Source organism: Halichoerus grypus, chromosome 2 (genome assembly GCF_964656455.1).
Source record: "Halichoerus grypus chromosome 2, mHalGry1.hap1.1, whole genome shotgun sequence".
In the NCBI taxonomy this organism is placed as follows: Eukaryota; Metazoa; Chordata; class Mammalia; order Carnivora; family Phocidae; genus Halichoerus; species Halichoerus grypus.
In genome coordinates this window covers 88,087,590-88,097,885 of record NC_135713.1, presented here as the reverse complement: position 1 = coordinate 88,097,885, position 10,296 = coordinate 88,087,590, and the positions used below count along the sequence as shown (strand labels likewise).

Genomic DNA, 10,296 nt, shown 5'->3' with positions numbered 1-10,296 from the left:
TGATGTTGTCCTAGGGAAAACTTATAATTCAATGAATGTGTCACACGTATGACTAAAAAGTCCCTTTCTGGTTTCAAAGGAATTTAAAGAACAATCTTCCTTGACTAATTTTTCTTTCATGTCAAACAAACCCTCTATGTACAGGACCAACTTAAATCCCTCCTGCCCTTCAAACACTAGATATTAACATCCAGGAACATTCTATACAATGCAAAGTGCCTTAAGAGAAGGATTCTGTAGTACCAGCGATATAACCAATCTGAGGAAGCCTGGGTGCTCTTAACACTGATGGGAGCCAGTCAGGCAATGGTGGTTTGTTTCACCACAGGTGTTTCCTCCAACAACTGCATGATGAGTTCATGCAGGGGTTTGCAGAACGTTGTCTAAACCCCCCTGTGAGATGCAGAAAATCAAACGTGTGGTGGCGGGAGAGGGTGCTGTCTGCATGCACGAAGCCCTCATCGGTATCCAGTGCTGAACACTGGCAGGCTCAGCAGGGAAACCGTAAGGAGCTGGTTCACCTTGGCATTCTTTCACCTCAAAGGGTGGGGCTTCTCACCTCAAGGAAACAAACCCAGTACAAAGACTTTGGCCTGCTGCTACCTTGTGTTGATAAGTTGTATGATGGCCTCAATTCCATCTGCTGCTTCTTCTGCCATGTTTTCATGCTTGTTTGTTCCTTCCCAGACAACAATGACCTTAGGTTTAATATTCTCCAGTTCTCCATCCTTTTAGTCTGCACAAAACAAGTCTTGTTGCATCTCCTCCAATTCCAAAATTCCATGCATGAAGTGGGGAAAAAAAGCTCTCGCCATATTTCATATTGGTGCATCAACTGCACCATAGAGTCCCCCACAAACAGTACATCAGGTTAATTGTCTTTATAGTCCAGGACAAACCTGTTATGCTGAGACATGCACCTGTCATCTCTTTGAATATCCTCCACTGCATGTGGCATAGCTGCTGGGTTTGAGTCTCCCTGCCTCATTACACACTCAGGCAGAGGGCCCCTGTGGCCCCGAGAGGCTGCGGCATCTGCGGGTGGCACATCTGTACCTCACTCAGCCTCAGCGGCCCGGCTCCGGCGTGTCCCTCCTTGGACCCCAGCACCAGCAGCAGCCACCCCTCCTCCTCTCTTGACCATGACAGCAAAGGCAGCTTTTCTTAGACCTCTTTTGCAAATATGCTGCATTAAATGCTTTAGGTTTGCTTTTTTTTTCTAAGATCCAGTAGAGTGTTAGTGGGTGTGTTGTAGAGGGTAGATCTAATGACTAACACTCAATTACTTCATCTGACTTACAGAGAAAAGTATGAGTATTCAGCCGGGTTGAACAGAGGAGTACAGATAATTGATTCATCACTAGTAATTATGTTTTATAAGAAAAAGAAACCAACTATATATTATAAAAAGAAAAATGTGTCAGTACATAGTTAAACACTTTTCTCATTCCACCCCAGGTTGTGTATCTTCTAACCAGACTAAGAAATTCTCTAGAAAGAATTAATCATCATTACTTGACTAACTGAAAACACACAATCTGAGTGACCTATTTTGTGGTAGGTCCATAACAAACAAATAAAAATAAATAAGCTCATATACCATCTACCAGAAGAGACAGACATGTGAAGACCTTGCAATAAGCACAATTAATGCTGTGAAGCGAAGTTAAGTGACAACATAAGCAGAGGAAACAAGTCAAGGAATAGAAATGCACAAATGCAGTTTTTTTTTCCAAATGCAATTCTTTCTCAAGAAAACCATGAGCTTTTACTGCAAATGGAAATAAGGAAGAGGGAGCCTGGGTGGCTCATTCAGTTACGCATCTACCTTCTGCTCAGGTCATGATCCGGGGGTCCTGGGATCAAGTCCTGCGTCGGGCTCCCTGCTCAGCGGGGAGCCTGCTTCTCCCTCTGCCTCTGCCTCTCTCTCTCTGTCTCTCATGAATAAATAAATAAAATCTTTTTTAAAAAAAGAAAAGAACAAAAGGAAGAAAGTGCAACTGAAATCTGGAAGGGCAGTTTGCTGCCAGATAGTGGAAGATCTTGAATGCAATGTAAAGGAGTTTGGATTAGAAAAGATCTAAAAGTTTGGTAAGGAGAGTGGTATGACCAAATATTAGTTTTAGAAAGAAAAGTCTGGCTGGCATGTGGAACATGGTTTAGAATGAGTAAAAACTAAAGCAAAAAGATTAGTTCTACAAACTTGGATGAGAGACAGTTGAAACTGATATAGGGCAGTAGTAATATATATTTTGCAATAAAATAGTTGGATTCTTCATGTGGTATTGGGAAAAGGGAAAGGAGAAGAAAAGAGAGAGTTGGTGAAAAAGAAGGAGAAGGATGGGGTCTTATATACACAGGATGGAGGATCCAAGAAAATCCAGAGGTTGGGGTGAAAATCAGAAGAGAACAGAGAAGTAAGTAAAGGGGAAGTGGGAAATCACAATTCATACCTCCCTGTTGTCAAGAAATTATTTTTAACCAAAGAAATTTTTTTCTGAAATAAAGACTTCCAATTGTTTGCCCTATGGGATGTTTTCATCCTACACACTTAGTTAAAATGTAAGCTTTTAGGGACTACAGCATACAACACTGCTTCCAGAAGCTTTAAAGTCTAACAACTAAAATGTTTTCCTGAACTCAGGCCTTTTTCTTTTCTTTTTCTTTTTTTTTTCTTGATCATACCATTAAGCAGTACTGCAAAATTGGTTTTGTTATTAGCCTAGGGCTTCTAGTAAGCACTTTTACTTTTTTAAAGGGTGAATATCACAGACCCTTATGCCCTGAGTAATTGAGATATCAGTATAGCCTTAATTTTATTCATGGAGATTTACATTCAAGTTCCATTAACCTTAATAGGAAGCCATTCCCTAACTGGCACGGGTTATTGGTAATTCAGAATAATTCAAGATAGACTTACTTCATTTGATATTTTTTGTTACAAATGTCAACAACTTCCATTTAAAACTAAGTATGCATCATGTTATCTACTCCTAGGCAATTCTGCACATGAGCAACACTAATCATTTTATAGGAAATTAAATATTAAAAAAAAGCATTGAATCCTCTAAGAATGTTTAAGTATCTTAAAAAATACTCCATTCTTACAATTATTTTAAGAAATGTCTAATAACCTGGAAAGTTATCTAAGAGAAATTTTCTTCCTGATATCTGAATACAGATTCAAACAGCAAAACAAAACAACACAAAACATCAGCACGTCAAATATAAAATTAAATACAAAGCTTTGCATTAATATTAGGTTTTTAAAATGTATTTAGGAATTTGCATAATTTGGATGATTGAATTATGTAAATTCAAATCTATAAGATTGGGGAACAGAAATAAATGAATGGGAATTTAGATTATGGGTGAAATATTAAAATTAAAAATTAAAATTAAACATTAAGTGATTATATATCAATATGTGTATATAAATGAATTAATAAGAGTGCCAGTTCATGTTCATCTACAATTAAGGTGGTTGTCGAAAAACATACACACATACACACAAGAGTCACTATGATAACATTACCCTTAAAGCCTTCCTTGACATTTAAATTTGTGTATTAATTTTTTAAATTTGTATATTTAAACAGCATTTATAGTTACGTGTTTTCTATGTATTTGGAGCAGAATTAATTATTATGGAATAATCAATAAAAGTATATTCCACCTTTCATTTGCCACATTTTCTCTGCAGCAAAATTAGGATAATATGAGCTAAAATCTTCTATTCCTAGAAAGAGTTAAAAGATATTTCTTTAATGAATGCTAAAATACAACTAGTTGCCTATGAATACAAGTCAAATTTCCAAAATGTAAAGCTGTGTTAATGTTATTATAGAAATATATTAAATTTCTTGGGCTATTGTTTTAACTGTTTTCCAAGGACAACTTTATAAACAGTCAATGGGTGGGCCTAATATTTAGCAGTTTATAAGTGAAGTAAGCCTGGCTCTGCTAATCTTTCTGCTGTTTATATCTAACCTGTGATTAAAGCAAGAGGTAGAAAAATAGATAGAAGGGATTGCAGTTTTCTGAGCCAATGTTTTTCAATGTCTGTATCATTGGGCATTCAGCTCATTGGGGATTTCGTTTAAATGTGTATCTGATTCAGTAGGTCTGGAGAGAAGGCTCTAAGACTACCTTTCTATTAACCTCCTAAATAATGCCAATATTGATACTCTAAGGATACTTTGGGTAAAAGTCCATTTCTCCTAATTTTCCAAATGAGTAAATAAACTCAGGGAACCCCTTGATTCCCAGAGATCTTAAAACTGATCATGGGCAGAACCCAAACTATATAGTTGTTATTCTATTAGTGACTTATAAATATTCTTTTTGCTTCTAAATATTGATTATATCATTCTCTATGTCACATAATTTATATTTTAGTTTAATTTAATTCAGAATTACATCACTGTTAGTGACATTCTCTAATAAGTTATTGATCGTAGAAGGGGAACCGTTAAGTTAGGCAGAACATTGATATCCCTTAGGAGAAAGGAGAAATTAAACCTAAACCAGTACTGGGAGGAAGAGTGGTCTGTAATAACAATATAATACCTTATGTTGTGTTGGTGGTATGGATAATTTAATATGGAAGTACTGCATTGTGTCTTAATTTTGGTATGATGATTCAATTCGATTGACACAAATAATTCATTTGAATCTAATCTTTAAACCTTTGTACATATTTCCCCCTTGTGAGTTTAGTCAAGCATGCTAAATCATTACAACAGAGTTCCCAACTGGTATAGAGATTTTCTTTAGCATGTATAATGAAGTTCATTGTAAACTAGAGTAAGGTTACTGCTAGGTCTGCCAGCTTGCTTTAAACTGGAATGAGAAAGCATAAGTAGCTGATTTGTATTGATGAAATCTCTAATTTGATTATGTTTCAATCATTCCAAAAGCTTTTAAAATGTGTTGCGGAATGAAGTTGGATGATTACACATTGTCTTCCACTAATAATAGGTATAAATTCAGCACATTTTAAAAGCCTGCATGAATGTGTCAGTTTACAGGAGTGGTATTGATATTATCTACAGTGATGTATTTAAAGGAGAAAACAAATAGTGAGATAAATGGAAATATAACTATTTTTTGAATAGACTCCTTCTTAGGGAAAATTTCCACTCATTTTTACAAGATTTTAAGGAAAACAGTAACCTAGCAGTCAAAAATAATCAGTAGTCGCAAGTAGCTGGAATTTTGTCAAGTGGGTTCATTCATATATTGGTCAGTCTCCTAAGTAATGTTAACTGCCTCACAGGGAAAGACCTGGCTCATGGCATCTCCTAAAGCATCTATTTTCACACTTGTATGAGGGACAGAGGCACATAGGTGACAATAACTAAAAATAAAAAAAAAAAGGAAGAAAGAAAACAAAACAAACAAACAAAAACCTGTGTTTTCAAGGCCTCTTCTATTTCCCACTTTAGACTGCTTAGGGCTCTGTACTTGGTCCAGTTCTCCCAATAACATCCAGCTCTGAGTTTTTCCTATTCTCTTCCCTCATGCAAAGTAAGAACACTTGTCCTTCATCTTTCTAACTCGATCTCCTGTTGACAAAGCAGTCTGTTTCATTGCATTGGTGATTAACACTTCCACTTGTTTATCAATCACTCATGATAATGACACAAAGTGCTGGATTTAAAGAATATGATATATTACTCCATTAATTCAATACATTTATACTGTGTGCTTAAGATAGTCAACACTCTGTGCTTTGCAGGACTAAACTACAGAGGTACAAATGATATATCATACCCCTTACAACCTAGAAAATAACAATAAATGCAGAAATTTCAGGCACCTTAGAAATCCTTTGGGTGCACAATACTGTATATTTCATTTTGAGATTTTGAGATGTTTTGTTATCTATAAATTATAACACATAATTAATTATAAGTTGTGCCTATGTATAAGACTGTGTCTATGGAAAAGTAAAAGACAGAGTCAAATGAGTCGTTTTTTGTTTTATTTTAGGCATTCTACTTTTACACTCTGTATAGAGAACATGGAAATGCATTTACTATGGACTAGTTCAGAACCAAATGAAACATTAGTAATATATGCAATCTGAAAAATGTACTTGCAATTATATCTCAAGGATTCATTTTATATTACTAGGACCCAAGACAACTCCAAATGTAAGTTTGGTGAGCCAAAATCAATCTAAGATCTAGAGTTAGGAAAATTTACTCACAAGTGTACACATGCACACACAGAGTCACACACAGGTATGCACGCATGTGCTTTTCTGTTTTCTTTCCCCAAATATCACAATGGGCAAAATGATAAAAAACCATGTTGGAGCTAATGTAGAAGAGCATTTCGATAACTTAGTAGCAGATAAGAAACTACCTAACAGCATAATTTGGCCCTTAAAGCCACTGGCGACACTTCTAAATATCTAATAATTACACACTTGAACCTCTTTCTAGAGTTCAATGTAAAGTTAAAGCTCACCTCAGGACTTACTCTAAACTCGTGCATTGTCAAATTTTAACTTTTCCCCACATGGCTAGAAGGAATGCTGATTTCTACAGCTCTATAATCTGACATTTCAGCTACAACACTCTTTACATTGGTTTGTCTCACTAATCGCAGAGTTTATTTGTGCCTATTTCTGTTCCACTTTTGGAACAAACAGACAGAACCATAAAACAGTACTGTTTCATTAATATTTGTTTGCTTTCTAGATACATCACAAGAGTTATTCTCAAAAAGATTATATGTATCATATAGTTATATTTTCCAAATCCTTTCAATTTAGTAGTTAATTCAAAAAGTCTCTCTGAAGATAGATTGCTACCATTTTGATTAATATTTCTTGGCATAACAGCTTCCCATTTAGCTGCAAAATTGTATTCTAATTAAATTCTTTTCAAGAAGCTATGCAAATTATTGGCAGTCTTAATGCTCCCAGCATGTATCTTTTCTTCCACTGAAAGATTTCAGGAGTTTTATGCACAATTAATTTACTAGCGACAGTATCTTTATGTGTGTGATTCATAATACTGTATTATTTGGGGATATCTCCTTCCTTTAAAAGAAAATCCAGGATATAGAGACATTTTTCAATTTTCATTTTCTCTGACTGCAAGTTAATTTCATTTGGATGGCTGAGTTGAACTTTCGGAAAACTTACTTCTACAGAATGTTTTCATTGATGACTTTGTATCAAAGCCCAAATTTCAAATAGGCAGACATTCCTTTCATTCTCTTCATCACATGGTTGTGTGTGTCAGCAAAGAGCAAAAATTCCTATTTTCTTTACTGTAAACTATATGTAACTCTTTTTTCTTTGAATCCAATTGTTATTCTTCCTTTTCAGATCCCGCCAAGGGCCTGTTAGCTAATTCCAGTCCATTTGAGAAAGTATTTAATTTCTGGCAGCTTAGCCAAAAATGAACTAGAATACAGTTTAATTAATTCAACTAGTTTTATGAAATCTTAAAATCTAACAACAATTGGGACAGAAACTCTTAATAAACATTTGTTGAATAAACTTCTCCACATCTGCAATGATAAGAGAGCATTCCCCCATAATTTTCCTAAACAGGCCTACTGAAATTCATTGCCAATTACTATAGTAAAGCTGAATCACTCTGGCCAAATTCCTTAATCTTTCTGTGGCTCAGCTTCTTCGCTGTGATATTGAGAAAAAAGTAATACTTATTTCCTAAAATTATTTTGGGGATTAAATGAGATACATATGCAATGTCAGTGTCTGGCATATACCATTCACAACAATAACAGCCACCACCACAACAATAATAATAGCCTTTCCAATTAACATGTGTTACCCTCAGTTAGTTTTTAGGAAACTAAGATAAAGAAATAGCAGACAGGTGGCATGGATCTAGTCAAGTCCAGGAACTCAGAGTGGAAAAGGCAAAGATCAGAAATAACATTTTGACAGGTAAAATAGAAAATGGAATAGGAACATGAGGTTATAGGCAGGTTCTGAATTTGAGTGATGTAGAACTGATAACAAAAAAAAATGGCCAAAGAGAGTAGGAAAATCACAAGGCTGATGAGAATTGTGAACACAAGCAGGGGAGTGGGAGAGGGAGAAGTAGGCTTCCTGAGGAGCAGGGAGCCCAACGTGGGGCTCGATCCCAGGACCCTGGGATCATGACCTGAGCCAAAGGCAGACGCTTAACGACTGAGCCACTCAGGCACCCCGAGAATTGTTCTTTTGACAAGCAATGTAGAATGCAGCAGAGTGGGAATGAGAGATCCATTACAAATAGCCCAAAACACAAATATGCATTAACTTAAGCAATACTAAAAATCCATTTCAACAAAAAAATACCACTCTGTTTTAGACACACTGATCAAATTCTTAGCATGATTCAATTGATGGAAAGAAATATAGCACACCCCTATTTCTCACACATTTAGAATTGATGCCAATCTTTAAACATTTACACTTTTATAAATTTATTTTTCTTATTGTTGAAATTAGGCTTTGCATATAGTATTTACCACATATTCTGAAATTCTCAACCCAAAGTTTTTCCAACCAATCCCATTATATTAAAAGAGAATAATAACAACTATGAATTTTGAATATTTACTATGTACCGGTAGCTGTTCTATACCTGTTCTAATCCATTTACTTTTCGTTACAGTCCAGTGGAATACTAGTGAGAGATGAGGACAAAGGTACCTTAGTCCCAGAGCTCATAAAGAACATCAAGATCATTCTGCCTCTTTAGTAAACAAATGAAGTTGGAGCACCATGATAAACACAGAGGAACCATTAGAATATCATTCTTGTGGTAAAGCTTCTGAACAGAGTCAAGTAATTTATAGATAGCTGATTTTATTTTTTCCTACACCTCACATGTTTTCACTCTATTAAGTATATTTTATATAGGCAATCAAATGAACCAAAAGAGGCCAATTTGTCTGGGCATTTTGCAGTGAGAACTGCCCCTGGCCCTCCCAGGCTCCCAATCCTATGCCAAGGTAGCACACTTTTCATATCCAAACATCCTTCCCCTTGGATGAACATGGCTGAAAACTGATTTAAAGGCAATGTTTCCAGATGGACCAGAGCTTAGCTGCATGGGATAAGGCTAGCTTATTCCTGCCCTAGAGAGAGCAACAGGAGTTGTACAGTATCATTCAAAGAGGATAAATGTAACACACCTTGTACAGCAGCATGGTCTGTGGCAAAGACACATGGCTACGATACTGCTCCCTCTTCCAATTCTTCACAGTCACTTTCTTCCTCATTGCTAATACATCAAGAGAAAGAACTCTTCCCCAACTGGTCACTTTCCTCCTGAGATGAAGTGAAAGAAATAATGAAATAATAAATATTAAATCAATTCCTTTATCTTACTTAGGGAAGGAAGCTCAATAAATCAAAACAATCCTTTGTCTTTTTGAGACATGTTATATCAATGCATACTGAAATTTAATCATAAGCATAGTGTGGTTGTTATTGATCAAAGAGGAGATAATCATTATATTCTATAACAAAATGACCAAATGCAATCTGACACTTACTTAACCCTTTTTATCTGAATACCACGCTTGTATATGGCAAATGGGATTTTAAGATATTTTCTGTTAAAAAATGTTTAAATTCTAAAGTATATCATTTAAAGTACTGCCTTTATATATGGAGCAGTGTCCATTCATTGTTTTGATGGTTTAAGATTATTTGTTCCCCACTTAAATCTCTTGTTCACCTTTAGTTTCTAAAATACACTGAAATCAAAAGACTGTTTTTCCATGGAAGACATATGCAAGGAGATTAACTACTATGTAGCAGAAAAACTAGTGGCACAATAAATTATGCTCCCTAATGTTTAATATTTATATTAAATAAATATATTTTTCTGGATAAAGGCCAATAATATATTTAATTTTTTTAAAACATAAGATAATCACCAAAATATGGGTGATCTTTCAATAACAGAAAGTATTAATAAGAAATTTTACAACCCCAAATGCCAAAAAAGCCAAAATCTGTCTGTGTTGGAAATATATTTTTACTTATTTGTGATATTTTTAGTTTATAAAACTGTCAAAAAATATTTCAATAACAACAAAGGGGGTTTTATAGCTTATGGGTAATAACTTAGAGCTAAATGATATAATTACAGGCAAGTACACCTTACAAGTACACCTCTGTTGAGCTCCAGGAAGTAGTATGCATGCTGAAATTAATCACTGATGAACTGGTGCCAGAATAGAGATATTAAAGTGACAAATTTTTGTTTGGTTTTGGTTTTGTCTGTTGCTGAACAGCTGTGTTCCTATGTA

The 10,296-nt window shown here is 35.2% G+C and overlaps 1 pseudogene; it reads right to left on the bottom strand.

Annotated features, from left to right (window-relative positions):
- Nucleotides 1-599: 599 nt before the first annotated feature.
- On the bottom strand, nucleotides 600-988 carry LOC144380968 (platelet-activating factor acetylhydrolase IB subunit alpha2 pseudogene; annotated as a pseudogene).
- Nucleotides 989-10,296: the final 9,308 nt, after the last annotated feature.